Here is a 22,731-nt window from a genome sequence, read left to right as displayed (position 1 = left end):
ACACAGCTGGAGAGCTTACATCTAATGAACAACCTGTGTAAAGAGGACAATTGTCCAAGGTCTGCAGGGCCTTCTCAACAAAATGTGAGGACCGCGCGTATAAGTTCTAGCCCCAAGTCTCGAACAGTCAGCCCATGAGCTGCTGTCCTCAGGGCCCCATCCCGCAGGCATCAGCCAGCTCACCTACATCCATTCACAAGGCAGCCAGCCCTGAGTAGCTGCTGGTTCACTGACATCTGTCCCTCATAACCAGTCACTCCAGGCTGTCACGACCCAGCATGTGAGGCCACCCTCATTCAAGTTCCTTGTGCTGCACACACTGTGTTGCAATTCAGAGGCGGCAGCCTCACATGTGGGCAGGTTCGGGCGCAGGTAACCCTGACCCACCCCTCCCGCCAGGACAAGAGCAGCACCCAGGGTTTGGGTGGTCAGGGGAGATACCTTCCTTCCCACCCTCTCCCCATTCCAGTTTGTCTACCCGGAGGGACACAGCCCAGTGGTGCGGAGAGGAGCATAAGAAGCCCCCGCTGCAGGGTGCCTGGGTGGCTCAGTGGGTTAAGCCTCTGCCTTCTGCTCAGGTCCTGATCCCCGGGTCCTGGGATCGAGCCCCATCGGGCTTTCTGCTCAGCAGGGAGCCTGCTTCTCTTCTCTCTCTGCCTGCCTCTCTGCCTACTTATGAACTCTGTTTGTCAAATAAATAAATAAAAATCTTAAAAAAAAAAAAAAAAGAATCTCCCCACTGCTAATCTGGAATGACTTATGGGGGTAGGGGGCAAGCATGTTGGTCCATGTCAGGTGGGGGGCGTTCCTGTGTGCTCCTGCCCTTGCCGGGCCTCCCCTCCTGCTGGACTTCTCCCTCTGAGGGAGGTGCCTTCTCCCACCCACCTGTGAGCCTCCTGAGGAAGTGACTGTCCTCAGCCTCCAGTATCTGCATTCTCAGCACTGAGCACAGGCCTGGCACACAGTAGGTGCTCACAGACTGTGTGCTGGAAGGATGTTAAATAACAACAAGGTCCGGCAAGGCACTAAATCTCTCTAGAGACTAAGTTTCCTCATCCAGGAAGTGGAATTAACTATGCCTTCTGCTTGAGGTTGTTGTGAGGAGGACACACAGTCATGTCGATAAAGAGCAGTGACAACAACAAAGGAAACTGTCCAGTGGATTCAGTTCAGACATACTGAACACCCTTTAAGTGTTAAGCATGTGGAATTCAAATGCAAGGGGCCCTCAAGGAGCCCAAGTCCAGGACTGAAAATATGCAGAGTCATCCAAAAGCAGTAAACACAGCAGTCCCTCAGGAGACTGTACCCCGTGGCAGCCTTGCATGCTTGTTCGGAGGTGCGACATCATCTCTGGTGAGGGCAAACAAAGAAGGATTACCTGTAAGGGGGAGGTGACCTGAGCGCACCTGTGTTTTAAAGGTAGGGTTTTGGAGGCTGTGTGGAGCTTGAGTAAAGGGAGGAGGCGGGAGGGAGCAGAATGATGACGGTACTGCGTCTGGGAGGACCACTAAGTGTGGGACAGCTGCGGGAGCAGAGGAAGACAGGGTTCAAGCCCCAAGGTCTCCTGTCACTGGGCATAGTGACCACTGACTAGATACATCATGGGAACGAGATCTGCAGAAGAACTCTTAGGTTTCTGGTTCTGTCTTCACGGTAAAGTCTTCATTTCTTAGAAGGGACATGAAAGGCCTTAATACTGTGGGGTCATCGAACTCCTCCCCTGGCTCATGTGACTGGTTCTGAGGTTACCCTTCAGGGTGAATTTCTGGAAGTCAGTTTTGCAGTGAGGCAGTCTCAAATGACAAAGAGCTTCACACACACACACACACGGAAGACATACTGTGACAGCCCAAGGTCTTTCAGATACAACCTTTTACCGATGAGACCAATCTTCCTTTTTAAGTTCGTTTGAGACAGAGCAAAGAACTATACAAAAAGGGCTCTACAAGCTGTTCAACTTTCAAGAATCATTTTTCCCCCAAAAGAAATCTTAGGAGAAACTTCAGTGTGGAAAACAGGAAAGTGGGAGCCATCCTGGATAAGTGTGTATAGTGGGCACTCCTGGAGCCTACCCACCAGCCAACCAGCTCATCTGCTTAACCCTTGGAGGGCCTCTAGGCACCTCCCCAGGAACCCTAGGCTCTGGAGGACCCCATGGAAAAGCCTTTGGGTGTCAGAAGTCGTGCCAGTAACTCAGACTAACAGTTCCTATGTTCCAATTTCTTATGAGGGTGCCATCTGTGTGGCCCTCCCAGCCAACACATGTACCGATCTGTGGAAATGGGGCCAATGTTCCGTTTCAAAAATTACATTTGAAGGGAACAAAAGCCAGAACCATTTCTCAGGTATGCATGACTAAATTGTTTTCTGCACTGATATAGTACAGCAGTTCAGAGGAAGCAGAAAAGTCTAAATTATAGAACATTTTTTTAAAAATTCAGTTTCATTCATTTTAACTGCTCAAATGAATTGCTGACCAAGTGGTTGGTTCTAAGGAGAGACCCTGCCAAGCCTGCTTTAGTAAAAAGAAAAAAAGAAAGGAAAAAAAAAAGGTTCACTTGTAAATAGTGACATCAGTGGTATCTGAGTCCTTAAAAATAGTTTGTTCATGTAAGTCAGCAGAACGTGCCCCCTATGATGCTATCTACCTTCTAAATTAGCTCTGTGTATACTTCTCTCACAGTGCAAGGGTAAATTTCGTTCCAGGCTAGGCTAGATGGTCATAAATTCTCAATGAGTAGAATCTAAACAGATTCAAGCACAAATTCTAGAAGGACAGAATCACTCTTTAGGGTCAGATTATAAAGGAGAGAGGAAGGATCAAAGCCCTGAGAGAAGGATGCCTCCAGGAGAAAGAGGGTCTCCCGGGGAACACTGGCCTTGACCTTCACTCCCAGCATCCCCAGGTCAACCTGCCTGTACCGTCCCAGCCGCCTAGAGCAGTCTGCTGCCCCCCACCTGCTAATCCCCGCCCGACCCTAACATGGAGGGAGACTGCACGTTGACCTCTCAGGAGAAGGCCAACCTAACACATGTTTAAAGACACGTGGATACAAACCATTTATATACAGTAACCCCTCTGGATTCTTCTGAAACCATGGCCCCTACGGGTAAAGTTCCTCTTCTGAACCTGAGGGTGAACAGCCACCTGGTTACGTGCGCCCCCTAACCATCCTATAACCATGTGTGGATCCGAAGCCTGCGCTGGGCACCGACTCCAGCCCCATTATCCCCAGGATTGGTGACCCTGGATGCACGGGGTTTCCGAACGCTCCTGCCCTCCCTTGCCGCAGCTCAGAGCCACCGCTGGCCAAGCTTGCTCTCAGCCCGCTCGCCTTGTGACTTTCTGTCCAGGCTGTGTGGCTCCTGCCACGTCCCCTGGACCAAGAGAACATGTTTGGGGAAAACCCAACATGAAAGGAAGTGGGTGGAAGAAGCGCAAGCAGCCATCTGGGAGTTGGCTCAGGTGCTTCTGAGCTAAAGGATTTTTGTTTTTCACCTGTCTGTGTGTTCTTAAAACAAAACAAAACAAAACAAAAACCCAGGGCATTGTTTTAAAATGTCACCACACATCTGTGCATCGCCACACTTGTATTTTCATCTTGGCAGCCCTCCAGGGAGGCATGAAGTTCATGTTGGGCCACGTTCCCACTGCCACGGCCCAAGTGCTAATCACAGGGTCAGGCCCTCCTCACCTGCTGGCGGCTGCTGCGGCTCCCTCCCACCTTCCTCCATCTCTCGTGGCTACTACATGTAGCTGGTCTGCAGCCCCCACCAGCTGTTAGGAACTTATTTCTAATAGAGCTAATATTTTAAAATCAGTCCTGCCAGACACTGAGGCATGCCTGACCATCCTGAAGTCATGGGACATACCCTTCTCCCTGCAGAGCACAGCAAGAATTACGTTCATTAAAAATCTTTCCATAATGACATCCTTACTATCAAAGGGCGCAGAGATGATTGACCTTGGCATCTAGGATTAAGGCAGCATTATTTTTCTTGATTACCAGCAGCAGAATAGAAGGGAAATTATAAAGCCATTGAGAGGATTAATACGGCCTTGATCTCTCTCTCCTGGCTCTTTATCTCAAGTGATTAAAATTCTGCAGGAAAAAAAAAATGGTCATGTAGCATACGCCGGCTGCCACAGACAGATACAGTATCAGCTCCATGCATCAGCTCACAGTGACAGCCGCGCAAAGGTTAATTATGCATGCTGTATATAGTTTTAATCACTTTAATCAGAGCACTGTTCACTACAGACTAGGCTATAACTTTTCTACAAGCAGGGGAAGCAGTTCAGGCATGGCGGTGTTTGTATAGGGGAAAAAAGAGAAGAAAAATGGTACATTAACCACAAAAAAGAAAGATAATGCAAAAGCTATTGACTGAACAACAAGATTAAACCAGGTGTCCATCCTGCACACGCACGGAATGGTAAGCGGCTGGAGCTGGCCGCTGGGAGATGAGGTCTACCACGAATCCTCTCTGCCAGAATTCCCGGGCACAGCCTGGCCCCTGGGGAAGGACTTGGCCTCCAGGAGTTGGAGGGGGGCTATGGCCCCTCATTCCAACCAGGTCTGTGTCTGCAGGCAAGCGCTGCACCAGATCACCTTACAGGCACTTCCAACTCCCTTCCAGATCCCCTGATACAAAGCACATGGTTTACTACGGTACCCCAAGCATCATCTAGTTCCCGAGAGGTCAGCACCATGTTATGATGGGTGCCAAACCCTGCATCCCTGGTTTTTGACCACTTGTGTGCAGCAATGCACTCTGAGTCACACGTTATTGCAAACCACTACGTTCACCCTTCCAGTTTCTTGGTTTGGTTTCACTGTCAAAGCCTAGAACTACCGAAAGCTTTTTCAGTGCTGTGGATACTCTAAAAAATCAGGCAATTTATTACACAGAGAATACTGAGAATTCATTACTCCTACAGAAGAGAAGAGGGGAGACCAGTGGGTACATTCTCCCAAAGAAAAATTGCTGCCTGATATAAATGTTGTAGTTCAAGAAACTGTCAGGACATTTTTTACATTTTTCATTAGGATTACCTATATTAGAAAATGTTAATAAAAATATTTTTCTGACCTTAACCTGGGTGGCAATTACACAGATGTATTTACTTTGTAATAATTCATTCAGTGAAGATTTTTATACTTTTCTATATGTGTGTTACAGTTTCATTAAAAGAAAACTTAAATGTCACAGGGCAGCCCTGAAGTTAGCAGAAAAATAATGGATCTTCCAGGACTATGGAAAAGGAAAAGTGGCTGGCAGGACTCAAAATACTCTTCCATTCAACCCTCTGACTTTAGGCCTCAATGGGTGCAGGCTACCCGGGACTCCAGGATTCTGGAAAATGCAGTCCTCATAGTTGTGTGATGAAAGGACTTGCTCTGTTTACTTCAAACTTTAAGAAGCTTTTTTAAAGGTACTAATTAATTTTAGGGAGAAAATTCTCTTACTTATCAAAGAACATAGAAAGACTTTATTTTATTCTAAAACTTCCAAGTGTGGAGATAGGGATGCCACCTATGCTTTAAGGGGACTGTAATTTGGAACCAGCTTTCCCAAGTGAAGTTGGTGATCTACTTCATTCTTTAAATGTGCATTCTCTCTGTCCAGCAGATCCACATCTAGGAATGCATTCTAAGAAAGTAACCATGTCTGAATGAAAAGATAAACATCTAAAGCAGTTCGCTGGAAGTCCACTGATGGCTTGATGGTTTATTTATTTAATAAATAAATATCAGTTAAATAAACCAATGGTTTATTTATTTATTTAAATTTAAATAAATTAAATTTATTTAATTTGGGAAGTCCGTATAATGGCATTCTATGATAATGTTATTTACTGACACGGACACGTTTGTGATACAGGAACTAAACTGAAAGGGAGGTTTCAATATATTGTGTTTTATATGTTCCCATCCTCATAAACATTTATGTTTTTACAGGAAGAAGTATGGAAGGATAAACTTCAAACGTTGACAGTGGTTGACAGGGTTGTGGGTGACTTTGCATTTCTCTTCCATAATTTTTCTCTATTCTCTCATTGTTTTATACTTCCATAGTATAAAGATTTAAAAGGAGGAAATTGCCTAAAGATTTTTAGCTGGAAAATAGAGAAATGTATCCATTAGATATAGTTCACATCTCTATCAATTAACCAACCCCAGAAAGGTGTGACTTCAAGAGTAGGCACGTGGAATTGTGAGGCAGCAAAGGAGCCCACAACAGAGATTATCACTCCCGCCCAGGGAAGAAACTGAGGCTGAGAGAGGATGGCCACTCAGAACACGGGGAGTAGGGAAGAAGGGCTGATGCCGGTGGCTATGGGCCAAAGCGGCCCAGGGCTTAGGGGCTTGGACAGGTCAGGTTGGCCATCATGATTAGTCAGCCACTCATTCTGATGGATCTGGTGGCCACTGTGATTGATTAGCGGTCTGCTTCTGGCCAGAACTTGAATCCAGATGTCTCTGATTCTGAAACTGGATCCTTTCACTGTGTCCTTTATGCTATGAACATGCTGCCCCTGAATCTCAGAATTAAGATTTCTACATAAGGGAGGGAAAGGATAGTGGGAGAGAAGCTATTTACTTAATCAAAAAAGTCTTTGCTTTATGAAAAAAATATAGAATTCATTTAAAAAGAAAATCCCCATTAATATTACAATATATTTCAACTCCAAAAAAAATATTTTAGGGACATGGACTAAAGTATGATAGAGCTGTATTAAAATGTTAATGTTTGGGAAATCTGGGTGGCTCAGTTTGCTTAATGTCTGACTTTTGGTTTCAGCTCAGGTCATGATCTCATGGATCCTGGGACTGAACCCCATGTTGGGCTCTGCACTTAGTGGGGAGTCTACTTGGGGATTCTCTCCCTCTGCCTCCTCCAACTCTCTCCCTCTCTTTCTCAAATAAATCTTTTCTAAAAATGCTAAGGTTTGATGAATCAGCTCAATGTCTATATCCCGCCTTGCTAAAAAGATGTCACATGGAAGTATGGTCACTTATCTTGGTTAAAAGAGTCACTATGACAAAAGAAAAGACAATAAGTATCCATGAACCATCAAAAAAAATCTGTCCTTTGGCCATTTAAGATATATTATAGCATTGCACTTTGAGTCTTGAAATCTAAAATATCAAATGTAGTCTTCAATATCTTAAACTTGAAATGATGTTATGAGCTCTCTGTGGTCATCTCACTGTTTCGACATCTTAAAATCCTAAAAATAACACCCAGATAAAGCACTCTTCTGCGACTGATTACTGAAAACATCTATTCACTTAAATAGAACAAGCACTGGTAAGAACATGTTTACATTGGATCCCTCCTGTCTTGTTGAGAGCCCAGGAAACTTAAGTCATGATTCCTTCCACATCCACATTCCACTGTGCAAGATCCTCAAAAGAGGACCACAGCCCTGGGTGTCAAAAATGTGTTTTGCAATTTTTAGCTGATCACACATTCCCAACCAAAAGGAGATTGGTGAAAATGGCACCAAAAAGCTAGAGATTAGAAGAAAAATGGGGGAGAAAGTTGTGGCCTTACCCCAGGCCACATGGAGTCAAGTGACAGGGTTTCTGGGAGACGACTGGGAGAACATCCATGTGTCCCCAGCAAACACAGAAGAAAAGGCCCCGAACCTGGCTGCTGCTCCTGCAGCCGGGACTGCCATTTAGAATGTTGTCCTCTTTCCTGTGGTAGCAGGGCCACTGTGGTGGATGTTTCCTGGGGATCACATAAGAGCTTTTGCAAGAGAAATGTCTGGAGAGTGAGGGGGAAGCATTGCACCTGATCTCTAGGGGCTTAGAAAGGGACTGAAGGACCCACAGGTAGAGGACATGCATTCATTCCTCCAGAGTAAGGGATCCTAGGTGAAGATCCCTTGGCATGAGTGGGTCTCAGGAACGTTCTTGGGGCTTTCACAGGAGAATGTCACCTGAAACACGTATGCCAGTTCAAGAGTGTACTGGTCAAGTAAGAACGTCCCTGCATCCTTTCTTTATACTCCTCCCCACCCCAACCTCTAACCAATCTTTCCTGCCCTAGCCCTAAATCTCCGCACTGTGAGGGTTCAGTAAAACCCACAGCTAGCCTGGAGGGCAGAGTAGAAACAGCTGGAGACACGAAGGAGAGGCCGATCACAGTCCCCTCTCCCACGGCACCCAGTTCAACACAAGCCTGAAAGGGGAGGAGGATCGACTAGCTCAACAGCATTTTCTGTATGTTTTACCAGACAGTTTAGCTTCTGAACTGGAGATTATCTGGAGTGTTAAAGTAAGCAAAGGCTATTTATTGTTCTGAGTGACTTGAAAGGGAAATGCTAGGAACCAGATGTAGTGAATTTCTGGCTCCAGCTCCTGCATGTAGACACTCGTAAAGAGCATCCCTGCCCCTCACAACAAGCAGTGCAAACCAACAACTTCTCTTGAACCTGCCAGAGATCAGAAGTGGCAGGGCAAACAACCCCAAATCTAGAAAGAGACAGGCACCTCCGTGGAGAAACAGGACACAAGCACTTGCTTGTTTAGAATGCCACTCAATAGGACTCAGGCACAGAGGAAGATTCTACTAAAAGTTCTAATGAAATGCCTAAGGCCAACAGGGCTAGCATAAGTGCACACTGTCCCAGGGGTCATGGACAGAAAGGGGCTAACGGCCTAGTGTAGGGTTTTCCTCCAAGAACCCAACCAGGTCTCACAGGGAAGGTCAATGGGAATCCTGAGAAAGCTCCCTCCATGGCGCTGGCTGGGACTGGGGAATAGCACCACTACTGAAACTCTGCCCTGACTTCTCTCTTCTGTGCCCTGAAGAACAAAAGCCATAATCCATATGGGGAAGAACAACACATGGCCTTAAGGCACTGGAGGAAACCTGCTGCAGCTGGGAAGGGGGATGGCAGCCATTGCTGCCCACACTCTCTCTCCTAAATCCCCAAAGGAACAAAAGCCTTGATAGGCAGGAGAAAGAGCAACAAAACTATAGACTCAGGGCATTTTGGGAATCCCACTAAGTAATCCTAGTAAGGCGGGGCAGGGAAGTGGGGGTGGGAGGTGAAGGGGAAGCTCTACCCCAGGGGGAAGGCTGGAATGTATGGTAGACAAGTAGGACAGATAGCAGAAGAGCAGCAACAACTTCTAAGGGGCACACCTCCAAGCCTACATCCACAGGGTCTGCCCAAGAGTGAGGCTTAATCAGAACACAGAACACCTCTGCCCTGGTACCCCACACACTAAAAATCAGTGAGTAAAAATAACTGAGGAATACAGCTGGGGACTCTGTAAGACACAGATTCCTCTGGGGAAAAGTGCAAAGAGCATCCCCAAAGACAAACTGGGGGACTCCAAGAAAGTGGGGGCAGACAAGGGAAACAGAAAAACCCTCTGGAAAATGAGCCCACACTGTAAACAGAAGATATTGCTAGAGGAATTTGAAGCTCCAGTGGAGGGAGGGCAACCGCAACAATAGCAATCTTTAAACCCAGCCCAATCCCTGACTGAGTTAACACACCCTCATACTAAAGCACTAGCAGAAGAAAAGGCATGCATATTTCTGAGCATAAAAAATATTTAGCTAAGTATCTATCATCTTAGATAATCTGGCTTTCAAAAAAAAGTATGAGGCATATGAAAAAGGCAAAGAAGAACATTCCATGAAGAGATAAAACAATCATCACAATAAGACTTAAGATAGGATGTTGATGTTGGAACTAAGGAATTTTAATTAACTATGGTTAATATGTTAAAAGCTCTAATGGAAAAGGCAGATAACATACAAGATCAAATAAGTAGCTTTACACAGAAATGAAAACTATAAGAATTAAATGGAAATGATAGAAATAAAAAAATTATGGTAATGAAGAATGCTCAGGAGTACCTCTGAAAGAAAAGACTACTGAACTATAAGAGTGATCAATAGAATAGCAATCACCAAAATGGAAATTTAAAGACAGAAAAAAAGGTGAATAAAGCAGAAGAAAGCATGCAAGAATTGTGGGAGAATATAAGCAATCTAACACACACAAAATTTAAATAATAAAGACAGAAGGAAAAGAGAAGAAACAGTTGAATAATGGCCACACATTTTCCAAAATTAGCGACAGGCTCCAAACTATAGATCCAGGAAGCTCAGAGAACATCAAAAAACATAAAGACAATACAAAACCTCTAGATATCATATTCAAACTACTGAAAACAAAAGTCAAAAAATCTCGAAGAAGAGGGAAAAGACATTACATATAGAGGACCAAGATAAGAAACACAGAAAGCTTCTTGTCAGAAACCAGAAAAACAAGACAACAACGGAATTACATGAAATTTTGAGAGAAAAACACATCAGCATAGAATTCTATACCCAGTGAAACTCTCCTCCAAAAGAGAAGAAACAAAGACCCTTTAAAGAAAAACAAACAAACAACCCCCACCTCCAAAACTCAGGGAATTTATTGCCAGAAGACCTGTGATATAAGACACATTAAAGAACATTCTTCAGGCATAATATGATACAGATCAGGAACTTTGATATACACAAAGAAGCAAAGAGCATCAGCAAAGAAATAAATGAAGGTAAAATAAAATAGGGTGCCTTTTCTTATTTTTAAGTTATCGAAAATACCAGTGACTGTATAAAGCTGTAATAGCAACAATATATTGTATGTTGATAGCATATTTAAAATTAAATATATGATAATAATAGTAAAAGAGATGAGAAGGAGGAATTGGGAATATTCTGTTTTAAGATTATACTATATGTGAAATAGTATATATATTTGAAGTTTGACTCAAATTATTTGAAAATGTATATTGTAGACTCTATAACAGCCATGACAAAAGTTTTCAGAAAAGCTGTATATAATCAATGAAACCAAAACCTGTTTTTTTGAAAATATCAATAAAAGTGATAAACTTCTAGCCAAGCTGATAGAGAAAAAAAAGAGAAGACACAAATTACAAATACTGAGTAAAAGAGGAAACATCAGTGTTGATATCCTATACTTAAAGGATAATAAAAAAATACCACAAACAATTCTATGCCAATAAATTTGGCAATTTAGAATTTTTAAGGACCAATTCCTTGAAAGAAACAAACCACCAAAACTCACTCAAAAAAAAAAAAAGAACACCTGAATAGTTTTATATCTATTAACAAAATCGTATTTGTAGTTGTAATTTTTTTTTAAAGATTTTATTTATTTATTTGACAGAGAGAGATCACAAGTAGACAGAGAGGCAGGCAGAGAGAGAGAGAGAGAGGGAAGCAGGCTCCCTGCTGAACAGAGAGCCCAAAGTGGGACTCGATCCCAGGACCCTGAGATCATGACCTGAGCCGAAGGTAGCGGCTTAACCCACTGAGCCACCCAGGTGCCCGATTGTTTGTTTGGTTTTTTTTTTTTAAGATTTTATTTATTAGTGAGAGAGGGAACACAAGCAGGGGGAGTGGGAGAGGGAGAAGCAGGCTTCCCACTACGCAGGGAGCCTGATGTAGGGCTCAACCCCAATTCTGGGATCATGACCTTTCCAATCTGATCTAAAGACACAATTCACTGTCAATCAACTAATCTCTACAAATATCTGACTAGTACAGTTCCAAAATATCAAGGTCATGAAAAACAAGGGAGGAATGAGAAACTATTACAGATTGGAAGAGACAAAGTAGACATAAAAACTAAGTACAATGTAATAGCCTGGCGTGGACACTGCAACAGAAAAAGAATGTAAGTGAAAAATAAATGAAATCTGATTAAATTATGTTTTAGTTAATGGTGATGCACCAATGTTAATTTCTTAGTTTTGATAAATGTATTATGGTTATATAAAATGTTAACTGGATGGGAAACTGGATGAAGTGTATAAAAACTCTCTCTACTAACTTTGCACCTCTTCTGTAAATCTCAAATTACTTAAAATTAAGTTTACTTTCTTTTAAAAATAAGTAAATGGCACCAGCTGGAGATTTCCCTCAAGGAATCAGGGAAAGACTAGTCTAAGGACAATGTTTTAAAATTATATTTGGAGAACATAATTAAAGTTATTTATCTAAAAATGATTATATCCCTCTTAAATTCTGCTTGTTCAATGCAATAGCTCGATGCTTGTTCAATGCAATAAAACAATGTTTTATTCCTGATAACCATCTATTGGCACATAATGAAATCAGCTGCCTTAGTTAAAAGGGCCAGAGAATTTAAAAAAAAAAAAAATGAGAAGTAGCAACTATTTGATTTATTAGAATGAAAGCATTAACTTTAATATATCAGAAACTCATGGAAACTCTGGTCCCTAGATCATAATATCCTGATGGAGTTTTAAAAGTGAAGCATTATGTAGGTTTACATAAACTTTTCTGAGTGCTGACAAAGATGTAGTATTAAAGAATAATGCACATTTAAATGCTTTTTACTTTTCTGACCATCTTTACTTCTAATGATACAAGGACAGTCCTGCATTTATACAGAACCTTTTACATTACACCTGGAGAGATGATCTAAAATAAATCCCCAAGATGTTTACCTTCAAATACTCAGGGAACAATAAGTATCAAATGGCATTTCTTTTGAATAAAATTACTTAAAGAGCACTTTCTTTTTCTTCTCTGTGGGAACAAAGGAAACCCATATGTGATTTGTTAAAGGTTGCAGGCAGTGCTATATTGGCTTTTAATTTAACTGTACACTGTAGGCCTCCTCCCTTTTGCTTGGCAGCATGATATTGCCATGCCTAGGTGACTACCAGAGAGCCAATGTTCCACCCCAGGTAAGGTCTCAAAATTTTAAAATTTTGAAGAGTTAAAAATAGTGTGTCTTTATTTTCTTACTTGCAAGGAAAAACCACCTGGCCTGTGGAAGCTGAGCACTGGGTGTGCAGGGAGAGAAGAGGAAGAATAGGTATGAGAAAGGCAGGCAGAATGTTGGGTCATTTGGGTTGACTTCAGAAAGCTGGAAGCTGGCCCTGACTCCTAGCCACCACACTTCCCTCTGGGGTTTGCTCCCAATTGAGATCTTGGAGAAGTAAAAATACAGCAATGCCTATCTGCACACTGTTTGTTTCCACTTACTTTTTCAAAAGAAATCTTCAAATGACAGCCTTCTGTAGCCAAGTAGAATGCCCCACACAGAATGACCAGAATTAGCTTTGTTTTTCTCAAATGAGAGATGTCAATCAACTTATTTCCCTCTTATATTATTGCCTTTCAACAAGGTAACACAATAATTTATACTTCCTTATATAGAGCAATGATATTGTACAAGTCCATTATTCATCTCAGAATACTAGGCAGCAAAGGCAAGCAACGTATTTGTCTTGAAGCTAAAATGATGCCAAAGGAAACTCCTTTTTATAAATAGCTTCTCTTGAACATGCCTATGCGTGCACATTAACAGGGTATTTGCCATTTAACTTTTGTTACAGACAAGAAGGTATATGCCATTGTACATATGTGCACAAGAGGTGCCCTTAGTTTCTGAAGCAATACCATCAACAGGAGTGTTGGTTTACATTCATGCTAATGTCTGATATTAGGATGTAAGTCTAGATTTTTTTATCATGACAGAATGCAGAATTAAAATATGGGTAGATACTTGTGGAAGAAAAGTGTAGATGAAAGAATAGGGTTTGACCACAGTAGAAGATCATATTACATTATCTGGCTATGAAGACTTTCACATTTTTTAATCTAATAATAATGCAAGTTATGTTTCCAACAAAAATAGCAAATTTATTAACCAGATGTCACCCAGTCTGTAAAGCCAACTTTGATAAGGTAGCTTTCTTTTCCTATTTCTTTTTTAATAAAGTCTAGTTCCTTTGTATGGATGGTTTTAATCTCATTATATCAAGGGTCTGCCTGATGGTATTTAATAATCGCTGCACTTCCCTGAGACAAACCTCTGCTCTAATGGTACCAGTCAGTCACTGCAGTAAACTAAGCAGCACATTTTTCAGAATCAATGATTGGTGACAGGTTTGCTTATTGTTGATTAATAAACAATAAATGGTAACATCCCTGGTGGGTAATGTCAAGTTACTTGATTGTATTTCCTTCCAATTTATAAGGCTGACCTATGGCTCACCAGTTGGGCATTTCTTCTGAATTTACATGCCACCCACGGGCAGTCCTTCATCATGGCAGCAAAATATGCCAGGATTCACATTCTGTTCAACATTTGAACCAAAATTACTCTTGAGATATGAAATAGGGTTTTATATGAGAAGTTTCATGTAATCTGTGAACTCTGATCATCTCTAGAAAGATGTAAAGGATAAGTAATGGTCTGCCAAAAAATATTTATCTCTTCCATGAAAGAAAGAAAAGAGCACGCTAATGCAGTGGTAAACCACATTGCCAATGGATGATAGCTAAGAAGTAAAACACACTATTATTTCTAAAGAAAATTATGATGAAAATTTAAAAAAAAACATTGTCTCAAAGGTGAAAAATAATCTAGAGATCAAAAAGTGTATTTTAAGTTTTTAAAAATGTTTCAATCAGGGGCACCTGGGTGGCTCAGTCTGCTGAATCTTGATTGCAGCTCAGGTCATGACCTCAGGGTCGTGGGATTGAGCCCCGTGTCAAGCTCCATGCTCGGCATGGAGTCTGCTTAAGATTCTCTCTCCCTCTCCCCCTCCCCCAGGTTGTGGGCGCATATGTTCTCTCTCTCAAATAAATCAACACATCTTTAAAATAGAAATGTATCAAAGGAAGCTGCATTTTTATATATCTCTAAACCAAAATAATCAAATTCCCTTTTCTTAATGTGCTTGTGCTTGTGGAAAATACGCTTTCAATGAGGAGTCCACTTTTTCTCTCCTAGGTTGAAGGCCTTCTATTCTTCAGGTGGTTTGAACTCGTCTCCTCAGACAGACTGGCCAGGGCCAATCCTGTTTCATTTGAATCCTACAAGGTAAAATTACTAAACACACTTTTTCTGTGTTTGCTTGAACCTTAGTTTGCCTTTGTTCTCCATCATCACTTGGGGGACTACGGCTTTTCCATCAGCCCCAGGAATGAAAATCCACACCCACATACACTGGTCTGTCGACACTCCCCTAGTGCCTCGCCCATCACTCTTAAGGACAGAGGAAGGAGGTGACCCTTCTGGTGTCCCTCCAGTCTGAATCCCTGCAGGAAACCCACAGCCAGGTCACCCCACTTGGGGGACATGTGCCATCTTGGTGATCCAGCTCCACAACTGGTGGGATCTCTTTCAAATTCTTCAGCTTTCCCCACTCCCCCCGCCCCCTCCCCACTGCTTCTCCATTGTTGCTGCCCTTAAAACATGCACATGGAACAATGGTATACTCTCCCAACCTAACCAGCTTGGCTTCTGCAGGTACCAAAATCAACATTTAGTCTCTCCGTTGAATTAATCTGTGGCCCACAGATGCTGGGTGGGGGGAGCCCACTGCCTCCCTTGAATTGTATGAAATGTCCCGTAGGTGTGCTAGTTTGGAGACCCAGTGTAGCATTCATCATCTCAGACTACACTCCCCCTTGTAGCCACAACTCAGCTACTCTGGCTTCTCTCCTTAACCTAACAAATCCCTTCCCTCCTGAGGCCTTTGTACTTCATCTCTGCTTCTACCCTCATCATTCAAAGTACGCATCACTCTCCAGAATGACTGAAGTTAGGTGCTTGTTGACTTGCTTGTCATCTGTCTTCCCTTCTGGGATGGGAGCTCACTAGGGCAGGGTCACCTCTGTCCTGCTCACTGCAGAATTTCTAGAGCCTGAAACATGCCAGAGTTGCGAGAGATGTTCAATCAATACTTGCTGAATTAATGAAGACCTGAATGAATCAACCTTTCAAAGTGGTTTGAGATCTAAGAAAAGCTCTGATTTGGTTTTTCCACATGATGGAAATCAGCCTCCCAATAATCAAAAGGGCTGTATGTCATATATTCTAAAATATCTAAAAAATAAACTAGCATAATATAATCATAATCTTCTATTCTCTTTGTCTTCTGATCTATTCTTATGGCTCCCTTTCTTTTCAAATGTGCATCAGAATCTCCTTTCAGATATGCAAGCTGCCTTGTTCACTGTTGTTCTCTTTGCATTTCAAATGCATATTTAAAGTTTGTTTAAAATTTTGTAGTTTACTTTTGACTACAAGGGCTTCCCTTCCAGGGTGCCTGGGTGGCTCAGTCAGTTCAAGCATCTGCCTTCAGCTCAGGTCATGGCCCTAGAGTCCTGGGATCGAGGCCTGCATCTGGTGCCTTGCTCAGTGGAGAGCTTGCTTCTCCCTCTCCTTCTGCCCCTCACCTTGCTCATGCTCTCTCTCTTCCTCTCATTTTCTCTCTCAAATAAATAAATAAATAAAATCCTTCAAAAACACACAAAAAACAAAGGCTTCCCCTTCTTATGAAGCCCAAAGTAAGTGGTTTCTTGGGATCCTGGTTTATTCTTGAGTTATGTAGAAGAAAACCCACAAAACTGGTGTGTTAAGAACAGAGGTGAAGTGGTCATCTGGGTCTAGCTGGCTGCAGTTCTATCTTTTCTTCCTGCAGGCACAAGTTTTTGTAAATGTCCAGGTCTTATTTAAAAAAAAAAAAAAGGAGTCTATGGTCCTATTTCTATCACATTCCAACATTCCTCCAAAGGGAGATGGATGAAATGCCCTTCTATGCTCTCTTTCCCTGTGGAGTTGACTCACCCTTTTAAGCTAATTCCATCCTCACTTTTCCAGGAAGATCTACACATCTCACCAAACCTTGGCTTTTGCCAGCCTCTTACCTCCCCTTCTCCTGTCCACTTCTTAGGGACTCCAATATGGCTTCCTTGAACATGCTGTACCCCCAAGACCAGGGGCCAAGACACAGTCTTCTTTCTAGTCTTGTCAATAAAACATGTGGGAAGACATGGGGCCTAAGGTCAAAGGGCACTGGGAAGTAGTGGGAAGCTGCACAAATGTATGGAGAATGTGGTCATGGCTAGGAACCCCAAAATGCCAGTAACTGACATCAAGCTGAAGAGGGAACAGAGGATAATCTGTTGAATATGGAGGATTCCTACTGGACAATATATGTCTTATCCACTTCTGTTTTCTTTTTTCGTGGAGAGAAACCCATTCCTGATTTCACTATCTGTCTCTGTCTCTTTCTCTTCTTACTCATTATCTCCCTCACTGCAGAAAGAAGTGGAACTTTACCTAATTCGTGAATGTGGGAAAAATAAATAAGCTTAGCTTCTCACTCTTTCTCTTTCCTACACAGGCTCTCCCAAGGACATACACCTGTTTTGGTCCTCCATGCTCCTTGGAGGCAGCACATGTGCTAAGGCCAACTAACACCAAGTGCTAAGTTCAACACTTGCTCTAGTGTTAGAGAAACCCAATTCCCTGCAGATCTTAGCCACATTTTTAAACTCTGCTTTACCAGTTATAAAGATAATATCTTAACCTCCTATCCGCTCTACCCATTTGTCATGTTCTGCAACAGATTGAGAACTTAGACTGAAAGGAGAACTTGGCCTGTTTACTGGGCTCCACAAACTATAACTGTTGTTAACATATATTTACTTTCTCTCGCTCCCAAAACCTTACTAAAATGATGTAAAAGATTTTTTTTTTTAATTATTGGCCTATAAGTACAAAGCAAGCCAGAAGAAAAGATACAAAAAATTTTGGAAGAAGAAAAAAATGATGGGAAGTTACAACTCAAGTGCCTGTTTAAGATACCTTTATTTAAAAAACTTTTTAAATTATTATTTTTTTAGATAGGGGAGGGGCAGAGGGGCAGAGAGAAAGAGAATCTAAGTAGGCCCCATGAATAGCATGGAGCCTGACTGTAGGACTTGATCCCACAACCCTGGGATCATGACCTGAGCCTAAAATCAAGAGTCAAGAGTCAGACATTTAACTGACTGAGCCACCCAAGCACCCCTGTTTAATTTACCTTTAAAAGGTGAGGCAATTTCTACTGTAGAACCCAGAAAGGAGGCAGGCCTTGTAGACTGCAGGTTTCACAGAAGGCTTGGCTGAGTGTGAGGCTGGAAATGCTCCACAGCTCCAAATAATTGGAGTCTTCTTCCCAGTCAAGGGTTACATACACACACACACACACACACACACACACATTACTCAGCCATAAAAAGAATGAAATCTTGCCATTTGCAACACCATGGATGGAGCTAGAGTATATTATGCTGAGTGAAATAAGTCAGTCAAAGAAAGACAAATATCATATGATTTCACTCAAATGTGGAATTTAAGCAACAGAACAAATGGACAAAGAAAAAAGAGAGAAACCAAGAAACAGACTCTCAACTCTAAGAACAAATGGATGGTGACCAAAGGGGAGTGGGTGGGGGCTGGATGAAGTAGGTGACGGGGTTTAAGGGTACCCTTACCACGATGAGCACTGAGCAATGTATGACAGTGTTGAATCACTATGTTGTACGCCTGATCTAATATAATACTGTATGTTAACTCTACTGGCATTAAAACGAGAAACTTAATAAACAACAACAAAAAGTTACACTGAAAAGGAAAAACAAACAAACAAACAAACCATGTCAGTCAACTACTTCATACGCCTTGGAATGCCCACTGTGGTTAAAAAGGAAACAGAAATTAAGTGTTGGCAAGGACATGGAGAAGTGAAATTCCCTATTGTTGGTGGGAATGGGGACGTCTGGGAAGGCAGGGTGGTGGGTCCTCAGAAAGCGAAACACAGAATAACCACAGGACCCAGCGATCCACCTGGTGGCACACAATGAAAAGACCTGAGAGGCGGGCTCTAGACAGGTGTCTGTGCAACCCTGCGCGCGGCAGCAGGATTCGCAGGAGCTAAAAGTGGGAGCGCCCTGAGTGTCCACGGGTGGATGGATGGAGAAACAAAATGTGGCTCGCATATGCACAAATGGAACAGTCCTCTGCCTTGGAGAGGAAGGATATTCTGACACCTGCTCCAACATGGACGAACCTTGAGGACAGCAGGTAAGCGGTGAGCCTCCACAGAACAAATCCTGGATCATCCCGCTTATCTGAGGTGCCTGGTCATCAAACTCAGAGATGGAAAGCTGATTCAAAGTCACGGGGAGTGCAGGGAGGGGGTGACAGGCATTTATTTGTAATGGCCCAGAGTCTCTGTTCAGGAAGATAAGGAAAGTTCTGGAGATGGAACAGTGATGGCTGCACAACAATGTGAATGTGCTTAATGCCACTGAATTGTATAAGCAAAAATGATTAAAATGATACACTTTATGGTACGGATATTTTACCACAGTTTTTTCAAGAAAGGACTTGCTAGGCAATCAGGTGCTGAAAAGGTGCTAAGCCAGCAGTGTAAATGGTGAGGAGTGGGAAGAAGTTTTGTCCAGAACTCCTCTCAGAGAAAAATGTCTGGTAAGTCCATTTATGTGAGAAGTGAGGCACTCCGGGGACAACACCTGCTCCCGGCATTCTTCCTGACATGTTTGCATCATTTTGCCGAGTAGAATATTCTAGTAGCTCTGGAATATGGAGCTAAGGGAAGATGCCTCAGATACACAGCCCATAATTCAAACTCCAGTTCTGTCAGAAAAAGGCAGACCTTTCTGGTACATAAAAGGAATGCCTCTCACATAGTATTCACTGATATTGCCGAACAAATAACTCAGATGACGACCTTTTCCAAATCAAGAACTAGGAAGCACTACCTGAGGAAGGGATCTTTGTGATTTGGAAACATGAAACATGTAACTACGAAACAAAAAATCTGATAAGGTTGCAGGAGTTATCTTCAGTTACACACACTTAACACACAGCTTTATTGAAAAGAACTGTCAAAAATAATCCTATCCCAAAAAGATGCAGTCTCCATGTCATAACCAGGCAGACAGACGGCACTGGCCTGGAGAAGCTCCCTCAGCCAGGGTTTCTCCATCCTGGCTGCACCCTGAAGCCTAACAAGGTGCCTGCGCCTGGCATCTTCCCCTGACGGTCTGATGAAATGGCTCTCGGAAGGTTCTGGGACTTTCCAAAGCTCCCGTGTGACTCTGACAGGCAGCCGGGGTGGGGAGCTGGTCTAAATAAAGGAAACCAATTTCCCGATCATTGTGCAAGTGGATGGATCTGCAGATGCAGTAATTCAAATGAGATGTCTGTGCAGGAAACTCCCCACCACCATCGGCAAGGAGCTTTTTGGAAACTCACTCTCATGAACTTTATACAAAATAATTCCCCCGAGCCTTTGTTCTGTGCTTGGTCACTCAGAGCAGCCAGCTAGGGCCTCGCCCTCGCTCTCAGGGGCCCTGCGGAAAGGGGCCCTGGAGCCAGGAGGCTCCTGCCCCTCACCAGCTGCTGGGATTGTTTTCCACGCAAGATCCCCACCTTTACAGCGGGACAGATAAACACAAACTCCTAATTCAGTAATCAGGACAGATAATTGCATCCTCCTAATTGTCTTCTTTTCTCAGCTTAGGTTCACATTGATGGGAGACGGTAAAATTAGTCCACAAGCCATGTGAAGTTTGCTACTTTGCTGATTAAAGCCTTAATTGATTCAGAATGTTTTACAAATCAATCTCTGTGAATCACTTCAGGCGCACGAAGGCATCTTATAAAGAAGTGTAGCCCAGACAGGGTGCGGAACGAGCACCAAGTTATCAGACAGCCCTTCTGGTGAAGACATTGAAGTGCTCTGTGGTAGGAAAATGAGTCTTCCTTTCTCCCATTTGTGTTCAAATTACTCATTCCGTTTCTTTTGGGTGGTCCCCGAGCAGCAGGGGGGGTCAACGAAACCTCTTCAGCTGAAGCACACAAGCACTCCCTAAACCCCAGAATGTCTCTGTGGTGATTACCCTCCTTCGGCAGGTACCTGATGTAAGCGCCCGAGCAAGGATGCCCGGAGATGCTCTGATCTTGCACAGACTTCAAAGGAAATGGGTGCATTTTGTTCAAACAAAATGGCTTCACTTGAGCAAGGATCAGGAACCTTTCCCCATCTGGGTGTGCGGTGTCGCACTGAACTTCACCCAAAACACTGGGTGCTGGACACACGCTTGCCTAGCTAGCTCCTACTCAGGACCGCGAGGACTATTTCCAGTTGACATCAGTGCAAAGAGCCTTCCATAGATGGCCTTGCAGTCACATGCCAAGTAGTTCTCAGAGCAGTGAACCTAAGGGGTATAGAGCTTGGGAAACCAGCCTTCGTTATGGTAGGAGCTGATGGCTTATCAAAATGATTGCCTTAATGTACACAACAATTTCCAGAGTTTTGAAAATTTCGTTATCCTAAACCCTGCCCAACCCTAGATATTATCAGACTGGATATTGGATATCACCAAACTTCTTAAATGTTCAACAATTTAATGAGTGAAATTTCTACTCTATTTTAACTTGTATTTTCTAGATGAAGAGTGACCTTGTCCATCCTTGCATAAGCTTAGTGGAAATATGTATTCACCTTTTATCAACTGCCTTGTCACATCCTTTGCCCATTTTTGTCCTTGAGTTACTTTTATTTCCAAGGTAATTACTTCTAGAATATTAAGTCTTTGTATATCAACTGTGTTGCAAGTAATCATTCTGGTCTGTCTCTTGTCACTTAATTTTGCTTATAGGACTCCTCATTATACAGAGGTTGTAAATTTTGATAGGATAAAGTATTTTCCCATTTGTTGCACAGCTTTACATTTTTGTTTCTTAAAAAGGTCTTCCATATACCATTATTTTCTAAGGATTCACAGTGTTTTTGTTTACATTTGTGAATTTGATTTATTTGGAATTTATTCAGATAAGCATGGTGTAATGACAGAGGTGTCAAGGATACTGTGGTTGACTAATCAGTATTATTTCAATCCCTAAAAACTGGTCTAAGCCAATGACCATTTGGCTCTCCCCTGGTGGCTGTGATTGCCGTTGATCTAATAAGGCAAAAGGGAAGGAATTTTCATGGTGTGGTTTCATCTCCTGATGAGGAGGCATGAAACCCTAACTACTAACTAACCCTACCCAGCCATCACCTTGATGTGAGATGAAGCCAATGCTGAGCAGGCCGAAGATGACAGAGCAGAGAAGCAAGAAAAATCTGGGGCCCTGGTGACACCATTAGCCACACCAGGACCTGTTCTGCCTTTGGACTTGGTGATTACAAATCTCCTTACAGTTAAAAACAAGTTTGAGTTGAGGTTTTCTGTTGCCTCATGTCCAAAGCAATCTAACTGATAAGTGGATTACATCACATACGAGTGCCACTACCCTGCAGCTACCATAAGTAATGCCCCAGAGAATGAGACATCCCAAAGAAAAGCCACCTTAAAAGGAGACAGCTAGCCCAACCCCCCAGCTGACAACAGGTGGGGCAGAGAACCTCCCAGTTAAGTCCTGCACCAATTCATGAACCATAAGATCATGAGCAAAAAAAGAGATGATATCATAAAACAACTAAATACGGGGGATAGCTGTTACACCAGATAACCAAACAGTACATTTGTACATTCCTGCTTCAATGTGACAAATTTATTACCTTATGCTAACAGGGAAATTCTTTCCTCTTTCTGTAGCCTTTGTATAGCTTGTGCTGGGGACTTATGCTTCCGGGAAGATGGCCTAGATGCATTTCCCCCAAGTCCTCCTGCTAAACAAGCATATCCGAAAACCCTGTGCTTTATGTAGAAAGCAAACTCTGGACGGAGTTTCAAATCCCTTTGAGATTTTTCTCCATTCTGTCCTCATCCTCCCTCTCCAGAGAAAGCCATGGTTTACAGTTTGGCGTGATTCTTTTCTGGATCTTT

General features: G+C 42.8%; 1 protein-coding gene across 3 annotated transcripts in view; it reads right to left on the bottom strand.

Moving 5' to 3' along the window:
* Window positions 1–22,731, bottom strand: part of SDK1 (sidekick cell adhesion molecule 1) — an 869,284-nt gene that overhangs the window by 291,208 nt on the left and 555,345 nt on the right. The window lies entirely within an intron of this gene.

Source organism: Mustela nivalis (genome assembly GCF_964662115.1).
Source record: "Mustela nivalis genome assembly, chromosome: 19".
Classification (NCBI taxonomy): Eukaryota; Metazoa; Chordata; class Mammalia; order Carnivora; family Mustelidae; genus Mustela; species Mustela nivalis.
This window is presented reverse-complemented; position numbering and strand designations above follow the sequence as displayed.